This window comes from Pan troglodytes, chromosome 5, assembly GCF_028858775.2.
Source record: "Pan troglodytes isolate AG18354 chromosome 5, NHGRI_mPanTro3-v2.0_pri, whole genome shotgun sequence".
NCBI lineage: Eukaryota > Metazoa > Chordata > Mammalia > Primates > Hominidae > Pan > Pan troglodytes.
This window is the reverse complement of record NC_072403.2, coordinates 157,730,181-157,755,334: the sequence shown is the minus strand read 5'-3', so window position 1 is coordinate 157,755,334 and position 25,154 is coordinate 157,730,181. Positions and strand designations below refer to the sequence as shown.

Here is a 25,154-nt window from a genome sequence, read left to right as displayed (position 1 = left end):
AGTAAACCACCTTTTAATTCTCTCTTTTTTTCCCTTCCTTTCTTCCATTATTCCTTACTTCCTTTTTTTCAATCTTATTTCCTCCTTGGTTTTGAAACTGTATGTGTAGGTATTGGAAAAAGCAGTTTATCCACCATTACATAAAAAGGACGCTTATCAGACCAAGCATTCCTAACCGGAGTCAGTGGACTTACGAAAGGAAAAAAGGTCCACAGGTGAGCTTCAAAGGGCAAACTCCCAAGATGTGTACCTTCCAGCAGCTTCCTAGAGACAGAGTTTCATATTGTCAGATTCTTAAAGGGATTCAAGGCCTAAAAGGACCCATTGCCATAGACCATCAGTTTCCAAGTGTGGTCCTTAGGGATCTCCAAGACCAAGGAGTCTGAAGGGCCCTAGGATTTTCTTCATATGTGTCAACAAAAACAACATGCTCAACACAGTCTCTTGCCTGCCACCATGTAAGACATGCCTTTGCTCCTCCTTCACCTTCAACCCTAATTGTGAGGCCTCCCGAGCCATGTGGAACTGTAAGTTAATTCAACCTCTTTTTCGTTATAAATTACCCAGTCTTGGGGATTTCTTCATAAGAGTATGAAAATGGACTAATACAAACAACAACAAAGAATTTAAATAATGAAATATATTCCATAGCCTGTTTTTATTTAAAAACTAAAAATCTATGTTTTAATAACAGCAAAAAGATTCTGTCCCGTTAGTAAGTAAAAGCACAATATTTTACATTGTTTTACTCCAACTATAATTTATGCGTGCTTTAAAATAGAAATAGCTAATAACCTATTTACATTTTAAATAAATATGCACTGGATATATAGTTGCACAAACCTTTTACTGGTGAGATATGTAATTAAATAAGTTTGGAGATCACTGGAGGAGAAGTAATTGTTGCTCTTACGAATGTGAGAAGCTTTTATTCTAGTTAAGTTTTTATCACTCAGCACTCTTTTAGGATGCTTGAAATTGCTTTCAAAGCCAGTTAAGAAATTATACAATTTCTTCATAACCTCACATCATTTTGTTTTATTAACCAAAAAAGTGTATTTTCTATTTTATATACATTAACTTATATTTTCTAATGTATATATTTTATATAGTTTCTAATTTATACTCATTACGTGCCAGGCTTGCTTTGCATGTGTACCCTTCCTGAAAAGTTTTTTTGTTTCCTTTTCAACTTTTTTTTTTTTTCTTTGAGACAAGATCTCACTGTGTTGCCCACGTTGGAGTGCAGTGGCATGATCATGACTCACCGCAGCCTCAACCTCCCAGGGTCTGGTGATCTTCCCACCTCAGTCTCCCAGGTATCTGGAACTGCAGGCACATGCCACCACACTAGGATGATTTTTGTAGTTTTTGTAGAGACAGGGTTTCTCCATGTTGCCCAAGCTGGTCTCAAACTCCTGGGCTCAAGTGATCCTCCTGCATCAGCCTCCCAAAGTGCTAAGATTACAGGCATGAGCCACTGCACTCAGCCTGTATTTTTAATCTTAAAATTGGCAGTTATGGGTCAAGAATTTTGCAGAGGAAATGTAGACCTATGTTAATATTAAATAATGAATTTATTCCATGTTTCAATTTTTTCAGTCAAAAAGTAGATAAAGCACCTAATTTAGGCTTAATAATAATTTATTATCTCATGAAGTTTCTAGAATGTTTGGAGATACACCTGGTAACATGAGGGAAAAAGTCAACAGTAAATGTTCTATTTTCAGAAACCTAAACATTGAGAAAATTAATATTGTCAACAAATGTTAGTACTCAGTCTTGTGTCTTGCAATATTTTCATGTTTGTTTTCTCCCTCATTGGGTAGAGAAGGCGTGAAGAATTTCATCATTATATCAAGATGGTGGGGGGAAGCTAGTCACCATTTCTTTTTTTCTTTTTTCCTTTTTTTTTTTTTTTTTTTGAGATGGAGTTTCACTCATTACCCAGGCTGGAGTGCAATGGTGCGATCTTGGCTCACCACAACCTCCTACTCCCGGGTTCCAGCAATTCTCCTGCCTCAGCCTCCCGAGTAGCTGGCATTACAGGCACCCACCACCATGCCCAGATAATGTTTGTATTTTTAGTAAACACGGGGTTTCACCATGTTGGCCAGGCTGGTCTCGAACTCCTGACCTCAGGAGATCCACCTGCCTTGGCCTCCCAAAGTGCTGGGATTACAGGCATGAGCCACCGCACCCGGCCGCTAGTCACCTTTTCTACTGAATACGGAAGAGGCGCCTATAGGATCGGTTTTGATTATCCATGAGAAAAGAGAGTTTTAGAATGCAGAATAAACTATCAAAGGAGATAGTGAAATCCTTTCTGAAAAATTTTAAGAAAAGAAAAGAATTTTTTTAAGTGCAGATAAACTTCAAGAGTTTAAGTCCTATATTTAAATAACTATGGTATTTTCTGTTTTAGGTTTGTTTTTCTTTCTCCCAAAATATATGGTGTTAAGTTCCAGAATATCTTCAGCCAACTAAGAAATACAAGGAGGGATGGGGGGTGTTATTTTCTTTTTTTTTAAAGTTAGTAAACAGAGAAAAAGCAACTATTTCTTTTTTAAAATGTATCAAAGAATTTAATGACTTCAGTACAAGAGGCAGTGGGTGTTCAGTAAATAGTAATTTAACTGGTTAGAATAAATAAAAATATGATAACTATGGCTCACAACAGAGCAGAGTCATGTAGTTACTAAAACATTTGCACAAATACTGTCCACCAAAGGGACCCAGCTCATAAGCACTGAGAAATGACTAATATTTCTCATGTAACTGTATTATTCCCATCTGTTTCATATTTAAATTTAGAGGAAGTTTTAATAGTACCAAATTCATATAAATCTTTTGAAGTCCATGAACAGTAAGAAGTGCTATTTGATTCTTATTCCTTGATTTTGATATCAGTAATTGTTATACACACTGATTAGCTTTTATCTCCAAATTTTATTTAATACTGCCTAATGCTGGTTGTTTCTTTTGGAGTCCTATAAATCTGGCTGCCAAGAAAAATGATGGCTCTGCTCCGAAACCACAAAGTGGCTTCATTAACATTTAGTGAATCTCAAGTAGAAAGGAACAGTGAATTTCCTGAGGAAGCCATTCTCCAGAATAATAAAGTATTAGCGTTTTTCTCATAGTAGACAAAAGTCATGGGTTTTCCTCCTTGGCAGGGAGCAAACTCAACCTTAAAAAGCAGTGATATTCAACAACAGAAAGACAAATAACCCAATTTAAAACTGGGCAAAGGATTTGAATAGACATTTCTCCAAAGAAGATAATATGTAAGTGACCAATAAGCACATGAAAAGATGATCAACAGCTTTAGCAGCTGGTAAAGTAGATATCAAAACCGAAATATGAAGGTTTGGAGAGGAGGAAGGAATGAATAAACAAAACGGGATTTTTAGGACAGTGAGCCTTCTGTATGCTACTACACGGGTGGATATATGTCATTACACATTTGCTGGACCCATAGAATGTACAACACCAAAAATGGACCCTAATATAAACTATGGACTTTGGATAATGATGTGTCATAATTTGAAACAAATGTACAACTGTGATGTGGGATATTGATAGTAGGAAAGGCTGTGCATGGGGTGCATGGGGTTGGGGGGAGGCAGGGGTATATGAGAACTCTGTGTACTTTCTGCTCAATTTTGCTGTGAACCTAAAACTGCTCTAGAAAATAGTCTATTAGAAAACGATGAGCTATCACTTTACACCACATGACTTGTAGATGAAAAGAGTCAAACTCTGTAAAATATTTGAAGAGATTTATTCTGAGTCAAATATGAACAACCATGGCCCGTGACACAGCCCTCAGGTGGTCCTGAGAACATGTGCCCAAGGTGGTCGGGGTGCAGCTTGGTTTTATATATTTTAGAGAGGCATAAAACATCAATCAAATACATTTAAGAAATACATTGGTTTGGTTCAGAAAGGTGAGACAACTCAAAGTGGGGCCTTCCAGGCTATAGGTAAATTTAAACATTTTCGGGTGGACAATTGGTTGAATTTGTCTAAAGACTTGGGATCAATAGAAAGGAATGTTCAGGTTAAGATAAAGGATTGTGGAGAACCAGTTTTATTGTTCAGAAGAATCTCTCAGATGGCAGACTTCAGAGAGAGGGTAGGTTGTAAAATGTTTCTTATCAAATCTAAAAGGATGCCTAGCTCTTAGTTGATTATCCACTGGATCTGCAAAGAAAGGAAGGAAAATAAAAGGGGAAGGAGATTTTCTATGGAATGTGGATTTTTCCCACAAGAGACTTTGCAGGGCAATTTCGAGGCATGGCAAGGAAATATATTATGGGGCTAAATATTATTTCCTTGTCTCATAATGTCACGCCAGAGTCAGATTGAAAAGCAAGTCACAATATGCATGGTCAAATAAAAGCCATCTGATGAGGATCCATGGTTTGTAGGACATGACTCCCCAGACCTCTTAGGTAGGAATTTGGGCAAGATAAAAATCAGAGCTTAGTCCTCGAACTATAGTCAAAAGATAGACAATAACAAGTTTTGTTAAGGATACGGAAACTTGGAACCCTCAAACATTGCTGGTAGGAATGTAAAATGGTACAGCTGCTTTGGAAAACCATTTATCCGTGTCTTAAATAGTTAAATATACACCTAGCAGCTATGCCACTCCTATGTACTTAAGAGAAAATAAAACATATATTCATACAAAAACTCATATGAACAGTCTGGCAGGTACCTGGAGTGTTAAATGGAGTTACCACATGACCCAACATTTCTACTCCTAGGTATTTACCTGTAATAGTCTGCTAGAGCTGCCATAACAAAATACCACAGACTGAGTAAATTAAACAACAGAAATTTATTTATTACAGTTTTGGAGGCTGGCAGTTGAAGATTACAGTGCTGGCAGGTCTGTTTTCTTCTAAGATCTCTCTCCTTTCTTGCAGATGGCTGTTTTCTGTATCCTCACATGGTCTTTCCCTGTGCAGACAGGCCCCTGATGGCTTTTTATAAGGACACTATTCATACGGGATTAGAGCCCCCATCCTAGCAGCTTTACTTTAGCATAACCACCTCTGTACACACCTTATCTTTAAATACAGTTACATCCTGAGATACTAGGGGTTGGGACTTCAAATTATGAATTTGGTGGAGCCACAGTTCAGCCTATAATAATAATGGAGATAAATGAAAACGTGTTCACAGAAAAACTTGTATGTGAATATTTATAGCAGCATTATTTATAGTAGGCAAATGTGGAAACAACCCAAATGCCTATCAAATGATAAATGGATAAATCAAATATGGTTATACTTCTAATGGAATATGATTTGGACAAAAAAGAAATGAAATACTTATACATGCTACAACATGGATGAACCTTAAAAACTTATGCTAAGTGAAAAAAAGGCAGTCCCAAAATGCTGTATATTTCTGTTTATAAGAAATGTCTAGAATAGGGAAATCTTTATTTTTTTTAGAGGATGGGTTCTCACTCTGTCACCCAGATGGGAGTGCAGTAGCCATATCATAATTCACTGCAGCCTGAAACTCCTGGGCTTAAATGATCCTCCTGCCTTGGCCTCCTCAAGTAGCTGGGACTAGAGGTGTACACCGCCCCTCCTCATAAGAACAGGCAAATCTTTAGAGACAGAAATTACATTAGTGGTTGCCCAGGACTAGGAGAGGAACTGGAGTGACTGCTAATGGGCATGGGGTTTCTTTATGGAGTAATGAAAGTGTTCTAAATTTAGACTGTAGTGATAGTTGCACAACTTTGTGAATCTACTAAAAACCACTGACTTGTACACTTTAAATGGCTGAATTTCAGGGTGTGTGAATTGTATCTCGAAGATATTTTTGAAACATTTTTAAAGTAGCACAAAAGCTTATTTTAAAAAATATGATTTGGCATGCAAAACTTCGGCAGAGCCAATTGTAGATGAAAATGAGACAGATGGCCTTCAAAATATGAAGCACACATTGTAAAGAATGTTGTACTCCAGGCCTGTGAATCTCACTGATATCTGGCAGCCACAGTTAAAATGTTGTAGCATCTGGAATTGCGGGCTGTAATTGAAACTCAACTGAAGAGCTTTCTGTGGAGCTGGAATGACCAGCCAATGCATAAAGTTGTTAAACATGAAACAAAGATAACTATTATCTTTTAAAAACCTCTCATTAACCCTCATGACGTTCTTGGGTGAAGGTCTAATCTGGCACACTTGCTAACTTCTAATAAAGAATCAAATGGTCTTCCAACTCACATAATGACTAATTCTAAAGCATGCAACCTCGAAGTACTACATTCTCCCTGTTCTAGAAATACAACCCTAGAGGGCCAGTCTTCCTTCAGCGTTCAAATATTGAGTAGAACAACTGAACTGTAAGGTTCAGCTAAAGGAATGCAACTGTGACTTGAGCTGTGGAATGGCTATGGCCTAAGTCAAGAATTCTCAACCTCAGCACTACTGATTGACATTTTGGGCCAGGCCAATTCTTTCTTCTGGGCCCTGTCCTATGCATTATAAGATTGAGCAGCATCCCTGGCCTCTACCCATTAGATGCCAGAAACATACTCCACCCCCAAGCTTTGACAACCAAAAATGTTTCCAGAAATTTCCAATATCTCCTGGGGCTTAAATCAAGAACCACTGGCATAAGCCAAGGAAGAACTAACCATTTACCATGGTACAGGATGAGTATCCCATATCTTGGGACCAGAAGTGTTTTGGATTTCAGATTTTTTAATATTTGCATTATGTGCTTACTGATTGAGCATCTGAAATCCAAAATGCATTTCCCTTGAGCCTTATATCAGTGCTCAAAAGGTTTCAGTTTTGAAGCATTTCAAATTTGGGATTTTGGGATTTGGGATGCTAATCTGCAATAACATAGACCTTGTACCAAAAGAAAAAAATCGATATGTTTAATTTGTACTTCATTTATTCAAGCTCTGTGGAGTTTAAATATTCAGAATATTATGCAAAAACCAGTTTCCTTGATCATACTAAGTTTTGATGACCATAATCATTGACAAGTTTATTCAGGAGATTTTCATATGTTGCTCTAAAGTTTAAACCCAATGCTGAAATGCCAGCTTGGAGCCACATAAGGAATGAGCTGTTTGTATTCTATTAAAAGACTGCCCTTGAAAATTTACAGATGAAAAAATTTCAAGGGGATAAAAATGTGATTTTAAAATCAATTTTGCCACCTAGTAAAGGATTTGCTAAATGGATAACTATGAGGTGATGGATGTGTTAATTATCTTGATTTTGGTAATCATTTCAGAATGTATATGTATATCAAAACATTACATTATACACCTTAAATATGTACAATTTTTGTATGTCAATTATACCTTAATAAAGTTTAGAATAAAAAAAATGCTGTCATTAACAGAGAGTTTGCAAATACACTCAAAGTCTTTATCATTAAGGACACAGACACCAGGCAGCATGATGGAACTCACTTTCATTGTTCTTCCAGCCTATCAACTGAATCACATAAGAATGAAAGATGAAGTAAAGTTTTGATACGGTGTACTTCAAGGTTTTTAAATGTGAATTTATTGCATTCTGAAACTATGGTGTAGATGACATCTGCCCACTTATTATTATTATTATTATTATTATTATTTTATTATTTTTGAGATGGAGTTTCACTCTTGTTGCCCAGACTGGAGTGCAATGGCACAATCTCGGCTCACTGCAACCTCCTCCTCCTGGATTCAAATGATTCTCCTGCCTCAGCCTCCCAAGTAGCTGGGATTACAGGCTTGCTCCACCATGCACTGCTAATTTTGTATTTTTAGTAGAGATGGGGTTTCCCCATGTTGGCCAGGCTGGTCTTGAACTCCTGACCTCAGGTGATCCACCTGCCTCAGACTCCCAAAGTGCTGGGATTACAGGCGTGAGCCACTGTGCCCAGCCTGCCCACACATTTTGATGTCATAATACTAACATAATATCACTTTGTGGTATTAATTTTGTGACACTGAAAAGTCTTCACCTGTCTCAAGAGGACCCTAAGTAGACCTCATGCCTCTGGCTTCTAGAGGCTGGGACTACATAGTTTCTAACTTTTCATTTTTTTTTTTCATCCTCTCCCTTCCTCCCTCCCTCCCTCCCTCCCTCCCTCCCTCCCTCCCTTCCTTCCTTCCTTCCTTCCTTCCTCTAACAACTGTTACTGAGACACTAAAACTGACATCATCATTGACACTTAGCAATTACAGTATGCTGCTGGGAAGCATGGGCATGCTGGTTTCTTCTCATAGCAGGAATGGGAGGCTTACCAGGAACCCTCGTCAGAATTTATGTCCATGATTTTGGCTACAGATGACCATTAAAGCAATATAAGGTCATAACCAGTAAAGTCTTCTCCTGTAACTTTCAGAAAATAAAATGAACTTATTAACTGGAAGTTGTGTCAATTGATAGTGTAAGAATAAACAGACTGGCTATTTTCTATAATCTTGGTAAATGGCATTCATCCTTTTTTCTTGTTCAAGGCAAAAACTCTAGAGTCATCCTAGTACCTTTTTCTTCTCTCATCCTTCACATCTAATCCACCAGCCAATCAAGCCCACCCTCAAAATGCATCTAGACTCTGACCACTTTTCATAATCTCCACAGCTACCACCTAGTCCCTGACATAATCACTCTTTTTTTTTTATTTCCAACTTTTATTTTAAGTTCAGGGATACATGTGCAGGATATGCAGGTTTGTTACATAGGTAAATGTGTGCCATGGTGGTTTGCTACACAGATCATCCTATCACCCAGGTATTAAGCCCATTATCCAATAGTTATTCTCCCTGATCCTCTCCCTACTCTCCAACACGCCCCAGTGTGTGTTGTTCCCCGCCATGTGTCCATGTATTCTCATCATTTTGTTCCCTCCCACTTGTAAGTGAGAACATGCAGTATTTGGTTTTCTGTTCCTGTGTAAGTTTGCTAAGGATGATGGCCTCCAGCTCCATCCATATCCCTGCGAAGCACGTGACCTGATTCCTTTTTATGCCTGCATAGTATTCCATGTTGTATATGTACATTTTCTTTATCCAATCTATCACTGATAGGCATTTAGGTTGATTCTATGTCTGCTATTGTGAATAGTGCTGCAATAAACATATATGTGCATGTGTCTTTATAAGAAAATGATTTATATTCCTTTGAGTATATAACCAGTAATGAGATTGCTGGGTAGAATGGTATTTCTGCCTCTTTGTCTTTGAGGAATCACCAGACTGTTTTCCACAATGGTTGAACTAATTTACACTCCCACCAACAGTATTAAAGTGTTCCTTTTTCTTCACATCCTCATCAGCATCTGTCATTTTTTGACTTTTTAATAATCACCATCCTGAATGATGTAAGATGGTATCTCATTTGGTTTTGATTTGCATTTATCTAATAATTAGTGACGTGAAGGCTTTTTTCATGTTTGTTAGCCACATGTATGTCTTCTTTTGAGAAGTGTCTGTTCATGTCCTTTGCCCACTTTTTAATGGGGTTGCTTTTTTTTGTAAATTTGTTTAAGTTCCTTATAGATTCTGGGTATTAGGCCTTTGTCAGATACATAGATTGCAACAATTTTCGCCCATTCTGTAGGTTGTCTGTTTACTCTGTTAATAGTTCCTTTTGCTGTGCAGAAGCTCTTTAGTTTAATTAGACCCATTTGCTAATTTTTGCTTTTGTTGCAATTGCTTTTAGTGTTTTCATCATGAAATCTTTGCCAATGCCTATATCCTAAATGGTATTGCCCAGGTTTTCTTCTAGTGTTTTTATAGTTTGGGGTTTTACATTTAAGTCTTTAATCCATCTTGAGTTGATTTTTGTGTAAGGCGTAAGGAAGGTTCCAGTTTCAATATCCTGCATATGGCTAGCTAGTTCTCCCAGCACCATTTATTAAATAGGGAATCCTTTCCTCATTGCTTGTTTTTGTCAGGTTTGTCAAAGATGAGACAGTTGTAGGTGTGCAGTCTTATTTCTGGATTCTCTATTCTTTTCCATTGGTCTATGTGTCTGTTTTTGTACCAGTACCATGCTATTTTGGTTACTGTAGCCCTGTCGTATAGTTTGAAGTCAGCTAGCCTGATGCCTCCACCTTTGTTCTTTTTGCTAAGGATTGCTTTCAGTATTCAGGCTCTTTTTTGGTTCCATATAAATTTCAAAATAGTTTTTTCTAATTATGTGAAGAATGTCAGTGGTAATTTAATGAGAATAGCATTGAATTTATAAGTTGCTTTGGGCAGTGTGACCATTTACATAATATTGATTCTTCCTATCCATGAGCATGGAATGTTTTTCCATTTGTTTGCATCATCTCTGATTTCTTTGAGCAGTGCTTTGTGGTTCTCCTTGAAGAGGTCCTTCACTTCCCTTGTTAGCTGTATTCCTAGGTATTTTGTTCTTTTTGTAGCGATTGTGAATCAAAGCTCATTCATGATTTGGCTCTTGGCTTGCCTGTTGTTGGTGTATAGCAATTTTTGCACTTTGATTTTTTATCCTGAGACTTTGCTGAAGTTGCTTATCAGCTTAAGAAGCTTTTGGGTTGAGACAATGGGTTTTCTAAATATAGGATTATGTCTTCTGCAAAAAAAGATAGTTTGACTTCCTCTTTTCCCATTTAAATACTCTTCATTTTTTTCTCTTGCCCGATTGCCGTGGCCATAACTTCCAATACTATATTGAATAGGGGTTGGGATAGAGGGCAAACTTGTCTTGTGCTGGTTTTCAAGGGGAATGCTTTCAGCTTTTGCCCATTCAGTAAGGACACTGGCTGTGAGTTTGTCATAAATGGCTCTTATTATTTTGAGGTATGTTCCTTCAATACCTAGTTTATTGAGAGTTTTTAACATGAAGGAATGAGGATTTTTATTGAAGGCCTTTTCTGCATCTGTTTAGATAATCTTGTGGTTTTTGTCCATCGAATGAAGAGCCTAAGAAGAAAAATCACATGAACATATCAGTAGGTGCAAAAAGAAAGCATTTTACAAAATCCAACACCCATTCTTCATAAACACTCTTAGTAAATTACAAATAAAGAGAAACTTCCTCAACCTGATAAAGGATATCTACAAAGACCCTACAGCTAACATCATATTTAATGGTGAGAAACTTGAAAGTTTCCCTCTCAGATCAGGAACAAAGCAAGGATACTCCCTCTTACCAGTCCTTTTCAACATTGTTCTTGAAGTCCTAGCTAATGCTACACAACAAAAGGAAATAAAAGGTATACAGACTGGGAAAAAAGAAATGAAACTGTCTTTGTTCACAGATGACATGATCATGTATGTAGAAAATCTGAGGCCGGGCGCAGTGGCTCAAGCTTGTAATCCCAGCACTTTGGGAGGCTGAGGCGGGTGGATCACAAGGTCAGGAGATCAAGACTATCCTGGCTAACATGGTGAAACCTCGTCTCTACTAAAAATACAAAAAAATTAGCTGGGTGTGGTGGTGGGTGCCTGTAGTCCCAGCTACTCAGGAGGCTGAGGCAGGAGAATGGTGTGAACCCAGGAGGCAGAGCTTGCAGTGAGCCAAGATTGCACCACTGCACTCCAGCCTGGGCGACAGAGTGAGACTCCATCTCAAAAAAAAAAAAAAAAAAAAAAATGTGAAACGATTGACAAAAAAACCCTTCTGGAACTAATAAGAGATTATAGAAAGGTTGTAAGAGAAGACTAATATATAAAATTCTATTGCTTTTCTATATACCAGCAATGAACAAGTAGAATTTAAAATTAAAAATGTAATACCATTTACCTTAGCACCCCCCAAAAATGAAATACTTAGGTATAAATCTAGCAAAATATGTACAATATCTACATGAGAAAAACTACAAAACACTGAAGAAAAAAATCAAAGAATAACTAAATAAATGGAGAGATAGTCCATGTTTGTGGATAGCAAGGCTCAATATTCTCAAGACCTTAGTTCTTCCCAACCTGATCTATAGGCTCAGCGTAATCCCTAGTAAAATCCCAACACATTATTTTGTGACTATGAACAAACTAATTTTAAAGTTTATATGGAGAGGCAAAAAAAAAAAAAAAAGAAAGAAAAGAAAAACCAAGGTAGCCAAAACAATATTGAAGGAGAAGAACAAAGTCAGAAGACTGATAGTATCTAACTTCAAGACTTACTATAAAGCTATAGTAATCAAGACAGTGTGGTATTTGTAAAGGAAAGGACAACTAGATCAATGGAAGGAATAGAAAACCCATAAATAGACCCACATAAATATAGCCAAATAATCTTTGATAAAAGAGCAAAGGCAATAAAATGAAGCAAAGATTGTCTTCTCAAAGAATGGTTCTGGAACAACTGGACATCCATACACAAATCACTGGATCTATACCCTTCACAAAAATTAACTCAAAATGAATCACAGGCTTAAATTTAAAATGCAGAATTATAACACTCCTTGAAAATAACATAGAAGAACATCTAGATCGCCTTGGGTTTGGCAATGACTTTTTGACTACACTACCCGAGGCACAATCCAAAACAGAATTGATAAGCTATACTTCATTCAAACTAATTTCTGCTCTGCAAATGCCACTGTCAAGTGAATGAAAAGACAAGCTACAGAATGGGAGAAAATATTTTCAAAACGCATATCTGATAAGGAACTGTTATCCAAATACATAAAAATACTTAAAGCTCAACAATAAGAAAATAAACAACTTGATTTAAAATGAGCCAAAGACCTTAACGGGTATCTCAAAAAAGGAAATAGATGGTGAATGCATCAGGGAAATGCAAATTGAAACAAGATATTGATACACACCTGCTGGAATGGCCAAAATCTAAAACACTGACAACAATAAACGCTGGTGAGGATGTAAAGCATTCATTGTTAGTGGGAATGCAAAATGGTACAGCCACTTTGGAAGACAGTCTAGCAGTTTCTTATGAAACTAAACATACTCATATCTCATGAAATAAATATGAGAGGCATTATTATTTAAGAATAATAAAGCAAACAATTATAATTCAATATTTTTAACTTTTTCCTAAAAATAACAAATAGTTCATTGTAGATGTTTACATTTGTCCCAAAAATGACATTTCAAGAAATCAGCTATCAGAATGATTGTTTCACAGTAGACTTCTTTGTTATATTGCAACAATTGACGGCTGAGGCTGTACATCCTTCTTCAGCTTCAGATTGAATATACTAAGCAAAAGACTAGAGGGATGAAGTATAAAAAACAGTACTCTTCTAAGAAAGCTAGATTATCTTCTCTTGATTCTTTAATTTTCATTGACTGTCTTCCTGTGTCCTACCTTAACACTGATAACCTCATCTTAGCCGGACTGAAAACAAGTGACCTATTAAAACTTCCTAATAAAAAATAACATTGAACAAAGTTAATTCTACCCCCAAATACATTTTTTTTAGAACTCAGGTATGAAGTCAGAGCAACTTGGGTTTAAATCCAAGCTTCATAACTTATCAGCTGTGTGATATTAAGCAGAGTTGTGGGCTTTGGTCATTCCTCATGTGTAGAAACAGAGATGATGTTACTTGGCATTATGGGATGAATTGTATCTCCACTTCAAAAAATTTGTATGTTGAGGTCCTAACCCCCAGGGCCTTAGAATATGACTGTGTTTTGAGACAATGCCTTTAAAGAGGTAATTTAGGTATAATGAGGTCATATTGGTGGACCCTAATCCAATTGGACTGCCACTCTTACAAGAAGAGGAGCTTTGGACACAGACAGGTACAGAGGGAAAACTATGTCAGAACACAGGAAGAAGGCACCATCTATAAGCTAAGGAAAGAGGCCTCAGAAGAAATCAACCCAAAATAAATCAACTTGACCTCAAACTTCTAGCCTCTAGAATTGTGAGAAAAACAATTTCTGTTGTTTAAGCCACCCAGTTTGTGGTACTTTGTTATGGCAGCCCTAGCAAACTAATGCACTTGGCAAAGTTGTTTTGTTTTGTTTTTAGTCTAGAAGAGAGTTTTTGTGGAGGTATCTGTATTTAATTCCTGTGAGTGTTGTAACAAATTTCCATGAACTGAGTGGCTTAGAACCGCAGGAATTAATTCTCTCAGTTCTGGAGAGCAGAAACTGAAATCAGTTTTTCTGGGATAAAATCAAAGTGTTGCCAGGGCAGCTTCTGGTGCTAATGGTGACATACTCCAAACTACCTCTGTGGTTATAGTGCCTTTTCTCTTCTGTCTGTGTCAAATCTTCCTTCACCTCTCTCTCTCTCTCTCTCTCTCTCTCTCTCTCTCTCTCTATATATATATATATATATATATATATATATATATATATTCTTTTTCGAAGACAGCGTGTGACTCTGTTGCCCAGGTTCGCGTTCAGCAGTGCAATCACAGCCCACTGCAGCTTCAGCCTCCCGGACTCAAGTGATCCTCCTGTTTCATTTTGCCTCTCTCTTATAGTGACACCTGTGACTGCATGGAGGGTCCACCAGGTTAATCCAGGATAATCTCCCCCATCTCAAATTCTTTGCTTAATTCCTTTTATACGAGTCATTTTTCCATATAAGATAACATGTACAGGGAGGGATTAAGACCTGATATTTTGGGGGTCATTAATCAGTCTACTACGGTGTGATAGAGGGATGAATTTGGATACTCATCTAATGAATGCAAGTTGCCTTCCTGTGAACCTTGAGTTGGTAATGTTCATGAACAAGATGTTTAGTGCACCTGTTCTTTCTGAGATCAGAGAGTGACGAAGAGTAGAAAAGTGAAACTAAAAATACTGAAACAGTTAAAAAATAGCAGAGAATATTTCCCCTATAGTGACCTCAAATTTGAGCTTTAACTTCCCATTTAAAAGTTTTAGATTTTATATGCTGGAACTGAAGTGTTTTGAATATAGATAATAGAATACAGAGCTGGCCAATCTGTTGGCAACCTTGAAGTGTGTTGACAAATCTTTATATTCACTGTAAGATTTTTGCATACCAGAAATGTTGCCCCTGTCCCCTCTCTGTCTACCTTCCCCCATCAATCAGCACAGGCAAAGGCCAGAAGTGACAAGTGATTGTGTACTAGACAAGCTAATGTTTGTGTGGAGAAAACACTTTTGTTCCCTGAATCTCTGGTGGCAAAGGACCCAGAACTCAAGAAGCAAATCTTCTAGTCTCCTTTAAGCCTTCTCTTCCATAAGTGGCCTCCTCCCTGGAATTGGAAACCACTGTCGAGTATCTACGTCCCTGTTGGCCCAGCGTGAGACTTCTACACCTTTGGCTCTTTGAATGCTACCTGACATGAACCCTCTGGCCACTTCCAAAAGGAGGTCAGAGGTTGCTGCCATTCATGCTGCTAATAATGTCTGATAATGATAAAACCACGTCCTATTTGTCTAGTATTTTATCATAAAGAGCACTTTGATTTGCAGATTCTCTTTCCAAGGTGTTAGGAAAACAAAAGTAGATAAGACACATTTTCAACCCTTAATGATCATTTCAATCCAGTTAATTATAACTTGTTTAATCCCAGAAATGTAGAAAGGAGGATAAGAGAGTTATTATTATCCCCATTTTCCAAATGAGGAAGCTGGGTGTTAAAAAATAATTTTCAGAAAAAGGTTAAAGTGTGACTTTCATACAGATATAAAAATGAATAGACATTAAAGATTTTGTTTAACACATTCAATGAGGGAAGCAGACAGATGTTACAACCATTTCAAAAAAGAAGTCAAGAAGCACAAATTTATATGGCATAAAAGAATGTTGAAATTAATGGCAAATGAAAGCAACTGTTTTTCCCCCTTGGGGATAAAGGTGAGGAAGAGGGAAGTCAATAGAGCTTGTGGTGCACAGGACAGAATTTGTGTGACTACCAGGTAAGTTCAACAAAGAGTTGTAAAATAGCTCCATGGAATCAGATCACCAGAGGAAGGATGCATAAATGCATAGATTTCCAAATAGGGCCTGGATGTGAATCTCAGACTTTCTGACACCAAATTCAGGTTTGTTTCACTCTACCACATTGTCCTAGCTTCTGCAAAAGGTGCTCTTTTGTCACCTTAAGTCAAAGAAAGTTACCAAAAAGAAAAAAAATAGGAAATGAAAGCATAAAAGGTAAACTGGTCAGAGGTTTCCTGCTATTCTGCTTTGTTTAGAAATTCTCACTGAGGCAGCCAGTAAGCCAAGATGCAGCTGAACCCAACTCTTGGAGAGATTGCCCGGGCCTCTGCCCATACTGAGGCACAGCTCCTGAAATGAAGCCCGCTTCAGAACTTACTCAAATGCATGTTGCTTCTTATTGCAGCTGGACTAGTAGCTTGAACTGTGATGGAAATTAAACGTCTGCTTCTAAATCCTGACAGGAATCTCCTAAACAGGGTCTTAGTCAGCTCAGGCTGCCATAACAAAATACCATAGACTCAGTGGAAACAATAGATTTTATTCGTTCATTCATTTATTCATCCATTTTCACACAGTTCTGGAGGCTGGCAGTCCAAGATCAGGATGTCACATGGTTGGGTTCTGGTGAGAACTCTTTTTAGCAACCATCTTTTCATCTACTTCTATGTCCTCACATGGGAAAGAGAAAGTGAAAGCTCTCTGGTATCTCTTTTTATAATGGCACTAATCTCACCATGAGGGCCCCACCTTCATAATCTCATCTAAATCTAATATCTCCCAAAGGCCCCATCTCTAAACGTCATAACATTAGGGGTTAGGACTTCAATAGTTGAATTTGCATGGGGAAATAATTCCATCTATAGCAATGCCAATATGTGAACTAACAGGCTTAAGCCAGGTACCTGAGATGGTCACAATTATGGGCAAGAAGATGTTCAATCCAAATAATGAAATTATAGCAGTTTACAAAAATGTTACAATTTATGTTTCTGAATGTTCCATACTAGAAATAAATAGAAAGGCACCATGATCTCAAAGTGTGTGTGTGTGTGTGTGTGTGTGTGTGTGTGAGTGTGTGTGTTTATAAATTTTATTTGATAGTTTCAAATTACTAGGCTGAAGAAAGAAGAACATTAGCAAAAAATGATAGTGGCATTAATACATTTGCTCACTACTAATGACCTAAAACGTGGCAATTCAAAAGGAACAAATAATTATTTCAGTGTAGACTGTCACAGAATCTAGGGCATCATCAAACTTTGGTCCCTTTGGGCTTTTTACTTGGAAAGAATGCAGTCTCTCTCTCTTTTTAACCTTAGCTTTATTCTCCAAACATTTTAAAATTTAATTCATGGGCTATTATTTTGTTCATAAGCTAAGTGGCTTACCCAAAAAAAAAAAAAAAACCAACATTTCTTTCTTTGTACCAGATTGCTAAATACAGCCTCTTTCCAAGAGGCTTTATTGTTTTGTTGTTGCTGTTTTTATTTTTTATTTTTTAATTTTTAATTTTTTATTTCCACAGGTTTTTTGAGGAACAGGCATTATTTTGTTTTCATGACATCACCCCATTCTCCCACCCCTGGTCCCTGACAACTGCCATTCTACAGTTGAGAGATTTGGTGATTTGTGAATTGTTTTTTATTTACTTTAAAAATTTTTTGATTTGTTTTTTATCATCTTTTTCAATTTAGAGATTTGAATTGCACAAGTAAAAATTATGGGGCTTATTCAATAATAAATGTCTCTAAGGAATAAACATTAAGAAACCCAAATTAGGGTCTAAATTAAGGAATTGTGAAACATGAAGAATAAAGAAATGACAAAGTGAGAATATAGATGATAGACCTAAGAGATTTGTCTTAAGTTATGGTCATACGACAAGGAGAGGGGAAGTGATCTAATCTGTCAACAAGATGAAATAATAAAGCACTCACATAAAGAAATGTAAGTTTATATATGATGGTTTGCTTTGCAGGTTTCCTGGGACCACAGCACAAGCCAGACACTCACATGATGCAAATTACTTATGTGGATAAATAATAGATATGCACATATCACAAGATATTTTAACAAAATCTATTTAGCAACAATTTGCTAGTAATACACTATGAATAATCATAATTCTTCATTGACTTATATCCTACCGAGTCTCAGTCCTGCTTTCTGACAGCCAGCTCCTTAATGAATTACTAAGGACAGTAGGAAGAAGCCGCCAGAAGATGCTGCTTGTGAAATTTACCCTCTCGAAAACACTTTGATCATGTCTCTTCCCTAATTACAAACATTTACTGGCCCCTCTTTGACATTGACCATGTCCTGAACTCCTAAAGAGGGAAAAATTTGTCCTTTATTAACTAGCCCAGTCCATCTCAGACACTCTCCCCTAAGAACTCTGGTCACATTAAGCTCACTGTCCTCTCAACTTCTGTGCACCTTTGCATAAGCTGTTCTTTTTACTCAGAATGCTCTCCTTCCTCTTTGTCTTCTTAATAACATGGGCTATTGCAAAATGACAAATTACCACTGTCAATCTTATCCAGATCACTCAAAATAGTTGTTTGTTGAAGGAGCTATGCAACTTAAACTCAGGAAATACATTGCAATATATCTGCATTTATCCATCCATTCCTTTGGAAACCTGATCTTATTTATGTCTACCCTTTTGCAAGCAGGCTTGGTTAAGTTCAACATGTTATTCTAAAGATTTTTTGTCCTTGATTAGCGTAAATCAAATCATTGGCAATCAAGTCTCTCATTTTCAAGTCTCGCCACAAGTATCATCTAGTCTCCTTTACTAGTAATTCCATAGATCTTCATTCATACTTGGGGTACAGCACTTCCAATGAGATATATAATTGATCTGTTCGCATATCTGCCTCTTTCAGGCTGGATAGATTCCTGTATTCGCCTTTGTATCCTCAGCTCTAGCACAGGGTCTCATACATAATTGTTCAATACATGATATCCTTAGATTCAAACTCCTGTCCAGTGACATTGGACACTACACAATTTGCTCTTAATCATTCATTTAATCTTTCAACTAAAATAAACTGAGCATATACTATGTGTCAGACATTGGGAATACAAAGACTAATAATACATCATGCCTACCTAGTTCTAAAATCCAGAAAAAAGAAGCAATCTTATACCTTGCATGTGAGAGGGTTTTCTAAGACACTCATGAGAATTTGATTTAAAAAATAGGAAAATAAGGATTATACCCCTTTATTAGTATTACACAGGAAACTGCACTTCACAGAAATGAAAATACTGTTTCAAAGATAAATACAGTACCTCACACATTCAGAACAGAGTTTGACAGCTGAAACACAGAAGAAATTGTTCAACATCTACTATGTAACTGCCAAGCTCTGTGCAAAATGCTGTGAACATAAAAACAAGACACAATATTTGCTATTATGTAAACTTGCTATGTTTGGGGAAAAGTATACTCCCATGAAACTGTTACCACAATCAATGCTATAAACTTAACCAACACCTCCAAAAGTTTCTTCCTCCTCCATTTTTGTTTTGTTTTCTTTTTGTTTTTTGTTGTTGTTTTTGTTTTTTTGTTTTGTTTTGTTTTGTTTTTTTGAGACAGAGTCTCGGATCACTGCAAGCTCCGCCTCCCGGGTTCACGCCATTCTCCTGCCCCAGCCTCCTGAGTAGCTGGGACTACAGGCACCCGCCACCGCACCCGGCTAATTTTTTTTTTTGTATTTTTAGTAGAAACGGGGTTTCACCGTGGTCTCCATCTCCTGACCTCGTGATCTGCCTGCCTCGGCCTCCCAAAGTGCTGAGATTACAGGCGTGAGCCACCGCGCCCGGCCTTCTTTTTGGTAACAGCATTTAACACAAGCTCTACCATCTTAGCAAATTTTAAAATATACAATACAGTATTGTTATTCATAGGCCCCATTTTTGTACAGTAGCTCTCCAAAATCTACTCATCCTACATAAATGAAACTTTGCAACCTTTGACCAACATCACCCCATTCTCCCACCCCTGGTCCCTGACAACTGCCATTCTACTCTCTGCTGCTATTAGTATGACTATTTTAGATTTTACATATCAGTGAGACCATGCTGTGTTTGTCTTTCTGCGTCTGGCTTATTTCACTTAATATACTGTCTTCCAGGTTCATCCATATTATCACAGATAGGAGAATTTCCTCCTTTTTATGGGCTGAATAATATCCCACTGTGTGTATGTGTGTGTGTCTACATTTACATCTATATCCATGTATGTGTGTGTATATGTATACATACATGTATATAATGTTTTCTTTGTCGATTCATTTGTCAATGAACACAGGTTGTTTCCATATCTTGGCTACTGTGAATAATGCTGCAATGAATATGGGAGGATGGATATCTCTTCAAGATACTGATTTAATTTACTTTGGATATATGCCAAGAAGTGGGATTGCTGGATCAAATGGCAATTCTATTTTTAATTTTTTGATAAATCTCCATATTGTTTTCCATAGTGGCTGTACCAATTTACATTCCCACCAACAGTGTACAGAATTCCTTTTCTCTACATTCTCACCAACACTTGTTCTCCTTTTTTTTTTGATAATAGCCAGTCTAGCGTGTATGAGGTAATATCTCACTGTAGTTTTCGTTTACATTTCACTAATGACTAGTAATGTTGTACACATTTTCATATACCTATTGGTCATTTTGTATGTCTTCTTTAGATAAATGTTGGTTCAGGTCCTTTGCCCATTTTTAAATCAAGTTATTTGTTGTTGTTTTCTATTGTTGTAGGTATTAAAGTCTACAAACATTTTCCCCCATTCCCTAGGTTGCCTTTTCATTTTGTTAATTGTTTTCTTTACTATGCAAAGGCTTTACATTTTATGTAATCCTACTTGTTTATTTTTTGTTTTTTGCCTGTGTTTTTGGTGTGATATCCCAGAAATCACTGCCCAGTCCAATGTCTGCAAACTTTTTCCTCTATTTAAAGACTTTTATTGTTTCCAGTTCTACATGTAAGTATTTAATCCATTTCGAGTTAATTTTTGTATATGGGGCCCACTTTCATGCTTTACATGTGGATATTCAATTTTCCCGACACCATTTACTGAATAGATTATCTTTTCCTCATTGTATATTCTTGGCATCCTTGTCAAAGATCAGTTGGCAATATATGTGTGGGTTTATTTCTGGGCTCTCTATTCTGTTTCATTGTCCCATATATCTGTTTTTATTCCAGTACCATACTGTTTCGATTACTGTAGCTTTATAATATGTTTTGATGTAATAGAATGTGATACCTCTGGTTTTGTTCTTAGTGCTCAAAATTTCTTTGGCTATTTGGAGTCTTTTGTAGTTTCAAGTAAATTTTAGGATTCTTTTTTCTATTTCTGGAAAATTGCCAGTGGGATTTTGATAAAGATTGCACTGAATCTGTAGATTGTTTGGGGAAGTATGGACATTTTAACAATATCAGTTCTTCAAATCCATGAACACAGAATGTCCTTCTATTTATTTGTATCTTTTAAATTTTATTTCATCAATGTTTTGTAGTTTTCAATGTACAAGTCTTTCACTTACTTGGTTGAGTTTATTTCTAAGTACTTTATTCTTTTAGATGCTATTATAAATATTTTTTAAATTTTCTTTATGGATAGGTTGTTTAGTGTGTAGAAACACAACAAATTTTTGCATATTAATTCTGTGTACTGTAATGTAACTTTACTGAGTTCACTTATTAGTTCTAACAATTTTTTTGTGGCACCTTTAGGATTTTCTACATGTAAGGTCATGTTATGTGCATGATATAAGATAGTTTTACTTTTCCTTTCTGGATTGCTTTTGCTAGGACTTTCAATACTATATTGAATAGATGTGGTGAGAGTGGACATCCTTGCCTTTTTCCAGGTCTTAGAGAAAAAACTTTCAGGTTTTCACCATTGAGTATGATAGTTGTAAGAAATACACTTTTAATTCATTAACTATAAATGCCTGTTTCAAAATGATGTTAGCAGTATAGGCAATTATATTCATATAAAATTCAAATTTAGATTATAAAAAGCTAATTGTTGTCTAGAGACTAATATAGGTTAAACAAAAACCCACCTTAGACACCATTAATGTATCTGTAAAACATACTCACATTTGCCACTCAGAAAGAACATAGAGAGAATTCAATTTAAGACCCAAAGCACTTTCTCCTCTTCTTGCCATTCCAACACATTCTGCTACTCTTTTTCATTATGGTATCTACAGCCCACAAAGCTGCTTGGGTATTGTTACAACAGCTTCACAACTTTTTACATTGGTTTGGAATCAGAAACAACATAATTTAGAAGCAAATTCAGTAAATTTTCACTATCATTTACTCATTCTAACTGAAGTCTTGCTGCTGCTTGATCTGTGACTTTTACAATGGTTGCCGTTTTATTTCTTTGTTTTGGCATTACAAATTTATTTCATTATTTGAAATTGATACATTCTAACATTACCTTTTGTAAAGCAGACAATTTTATTTCTGATTTGCTGTCAATATCTCCACTCATCGATTTGTCTACATGGATAAGTTATTCTGAACATAATAATGATGTATAGTTCAATGTGCAATTGAACTATAAAATCTTTAATTGATGTCTAGTGCCATACTAAATAAAAATCAATGATTTATCAATCATTTGAACATTTGAACAGTTTAACACTTTCTAAAATAAATACAGATCAATTAGAGACATGTAACAACTAAACTTCCAGAGAAAATTACAATTAATATCACAGGTTAATTGGGTGAGATTGAGTTGTTAGCATTCTACTCAATTTAAAATTGGGATTCATTTCTTCAAAATTGGTTAGACATACATTTTGTTTTTATCTGATCATCTATAAGTACATGTACATACAAAGATCTCCCAAGGAAAAGTTTTGGGTTGTTTTGCATGCATTGTATTTTTTATACTATCCAGAATACTTAGTCCATAATAATTAAAAGCATATTTGTTAATATCAAACTATCATTTTAATATGGTATGAATTACATAAAAATACAGACTAATGAGAAAAGCAAAGTCAAGATCAACCACAAGTAAGTCCATTTCTATCCGCGCAGTCATGAAGAGCCGTGAAATCTAAAGTACCATATCACTCCAGTTCTCTATGCCTGTTGAAAGTATGCCAGATTATTCTTTCATCCGGCATTAGCATTTTGAACCTTTAAGGTTTCTGTAGTTCTGTGACACATTTATTGAATATTGAAGAGGAAGAAAGGCTCAGCAGAAAACCATTGTTGTTTTAAGTTTTACTGAGGTATGATTCACATTTCATCAACAGCACATATTTAAAATGTTAAATTTGATAAGTTTTGACATCCATGAAACCATCACCACAGTCAAGATAGTGAACATATTCATTACCCCAAAAAGTTTCCTCATGCTTCTTTGTAATCCCTCTCTCCCTTGTTTTCCTCTACTCATTCCCCTCTTCCCAACCAGATCTGCTTTTTATCACTGGAGATTATTTTACATTTTCTAGAAGTCTATATAAATGGAATCAATCAGCATGCACTTTTTTTGGTATGGCTTTTTTCAGTAAGTATATTTATTTTAAGATTCATCCAAATTGTTTCATATATAAACCTTTTTTAAAAATTATATTGCTAAGTAACTTTCCATTTATGGCCACACCACAATATATTTATTCATTCATCTGTTGATGTTTATGTTCTTTTCAGTTTCTGACTATTACAAATAAAATGGCTATGAGCATACATGAATAAGTCTTTGTGTAAACATAAGCTTTTTCCCCCTTAGGTAAATTCATAGGAGTAGAATGACTGGATTATATGGTAGGTGTGGTGACCTTTTTAAGAAATTGCTAAACTGTTTTCCAAACTCTATACCATTTTAAATTTCCACACACAAAAAAGTATGAATGTTCCCGTTTCTTCACATCCTCACCAACTCTTAGTATAGTCATTCCTTAATTTTAGACATTCTACTAGGGCTATAGTGGTATCACATTGTGGTTTTGATTTGCATTTCCCTATAACTAATGATATTGTATGTCATATCATATGCTTCTTTGCCATCCATGTATCTTTGGTGGAAGGTCTGTGCAAATATTGTACACATGTTTTAATTGTGTTGATTGATTTCTTATGGTTGAGTAAAAGTGCACTTCCTGCAAGCAAAATATAGTCTTATTTTTTTATTTCTACTCTGATAATCTCTGCCTTTTATTTGGGGCAGTTACAATATTTACATTTAATGTGATAGTTGATATTGTAAGGCCTAGGTCTATCACCTTGCTGTTTGTTTTTGCTCTGTCCCATGTGTCGTTTGTTCCCCCTTTTCTCTTTTCCAGTCTTCTTTTGTATTAATTATATTTTTAAAATTCTTTGTTTATTAGATGTAGTTATTTTGATGTGGTTTGTGTCATTGTTGTTATTGCTCCTGTTTTAGTGGTTGTTTACAGCATATTACTAGCTTACCATTGTCTATCTTCAAGCAATATTATACCACTTCATGTACAGTACAAGAGACTTACACTAGTACATTTCATTTTTCTCCTCCTAGTCTTCATGTTATTGTTGATATACATTTTATTTACTTTTTATAAATTTCAGAATGCATTGTAATTTGTTTTAATAGTCAGTTATCTTTTTAGAAGATATAACTATAAAGGAAAAAATGTTAGGTATTTACTCTTAGGGTTATCGTTTGTGGTGCTTACCATTCCTTTGTGTAGATCCATAATACCATGTGATACCATTTGTCTGACTGAAGGACATATTTTAACATTTCTTGTAGTGATGATCTGCTAGCTCTAAGTTCTTCCAATTTCACTTTTAAAAAAATGAGCTATTTTACTAGGTCTAGCAGTTTAAAGGTGTTTTTCCTTTCAGCACTTTAAGGATGTTTCTCTCTTGTCTGCTCACTTACATTATTCCTGTTGAGAAATCTGTTATACATATCTTTATTCCTGTATGGATAGTGTTTCTTTTTCCTTGAGCTGCTCTTAAGATTTTCTCTTTATCACCGGTCTTGAACAAATTGTTTATTGTGTCTTGGTGTTGTTTCTTCATTTTTTTTGTATTTATAGATTTTAGTTGTCTCAAATTTGGAAATATTTTGGCCATTATTTTTCTATCCATTCCCCCTATCACTTGGCACTCAGGGACTCCAACTACAGATGTACTGGGCCACTTGAAGTTCTTTCACAGCTCTCAGATGCTCTGTTAAGATTTTTAAAATTTGTTTTAGTCTCTATGATTCATTTCTGATAGTTTCTATTGCTGTGTCTTTAAATTCACTAATCTAT

The 25,154-nt window shown here is 36.0% G+C and overlaps 1 protein-coding gene and 1 long non-coding RNA gene across 2 annotated transcripts in view; one reads left to right on the top strand and one right to left on the bottom strand.

The window, feature by feature from the left end:
• Positions 1–25,154, top strand: part of SHPRH (SNF2 histone linker PHD RING helicase) — a 124,969-nt gene that overhangs the window by 85,148 nt on the left and 14,667 nt on the right. The window lies entirely within an intron of this gene.
• LOC129144335 (uncharacterized) overlaps positions 8,657–25,154 on the bottom strand; it is a 58,511-nt gene continuing 42,013 nt past the window's right edge. Inside the window, exon 3 of the long non-coding RNA XR_008548682.2 lies at positions 8,657–10,936. This is a non-coding gene — a long non-coding RNA (uncharacterized LOC129144335). The remainder of the gene's footprint in view (positions 10,937–25,154) is intronic.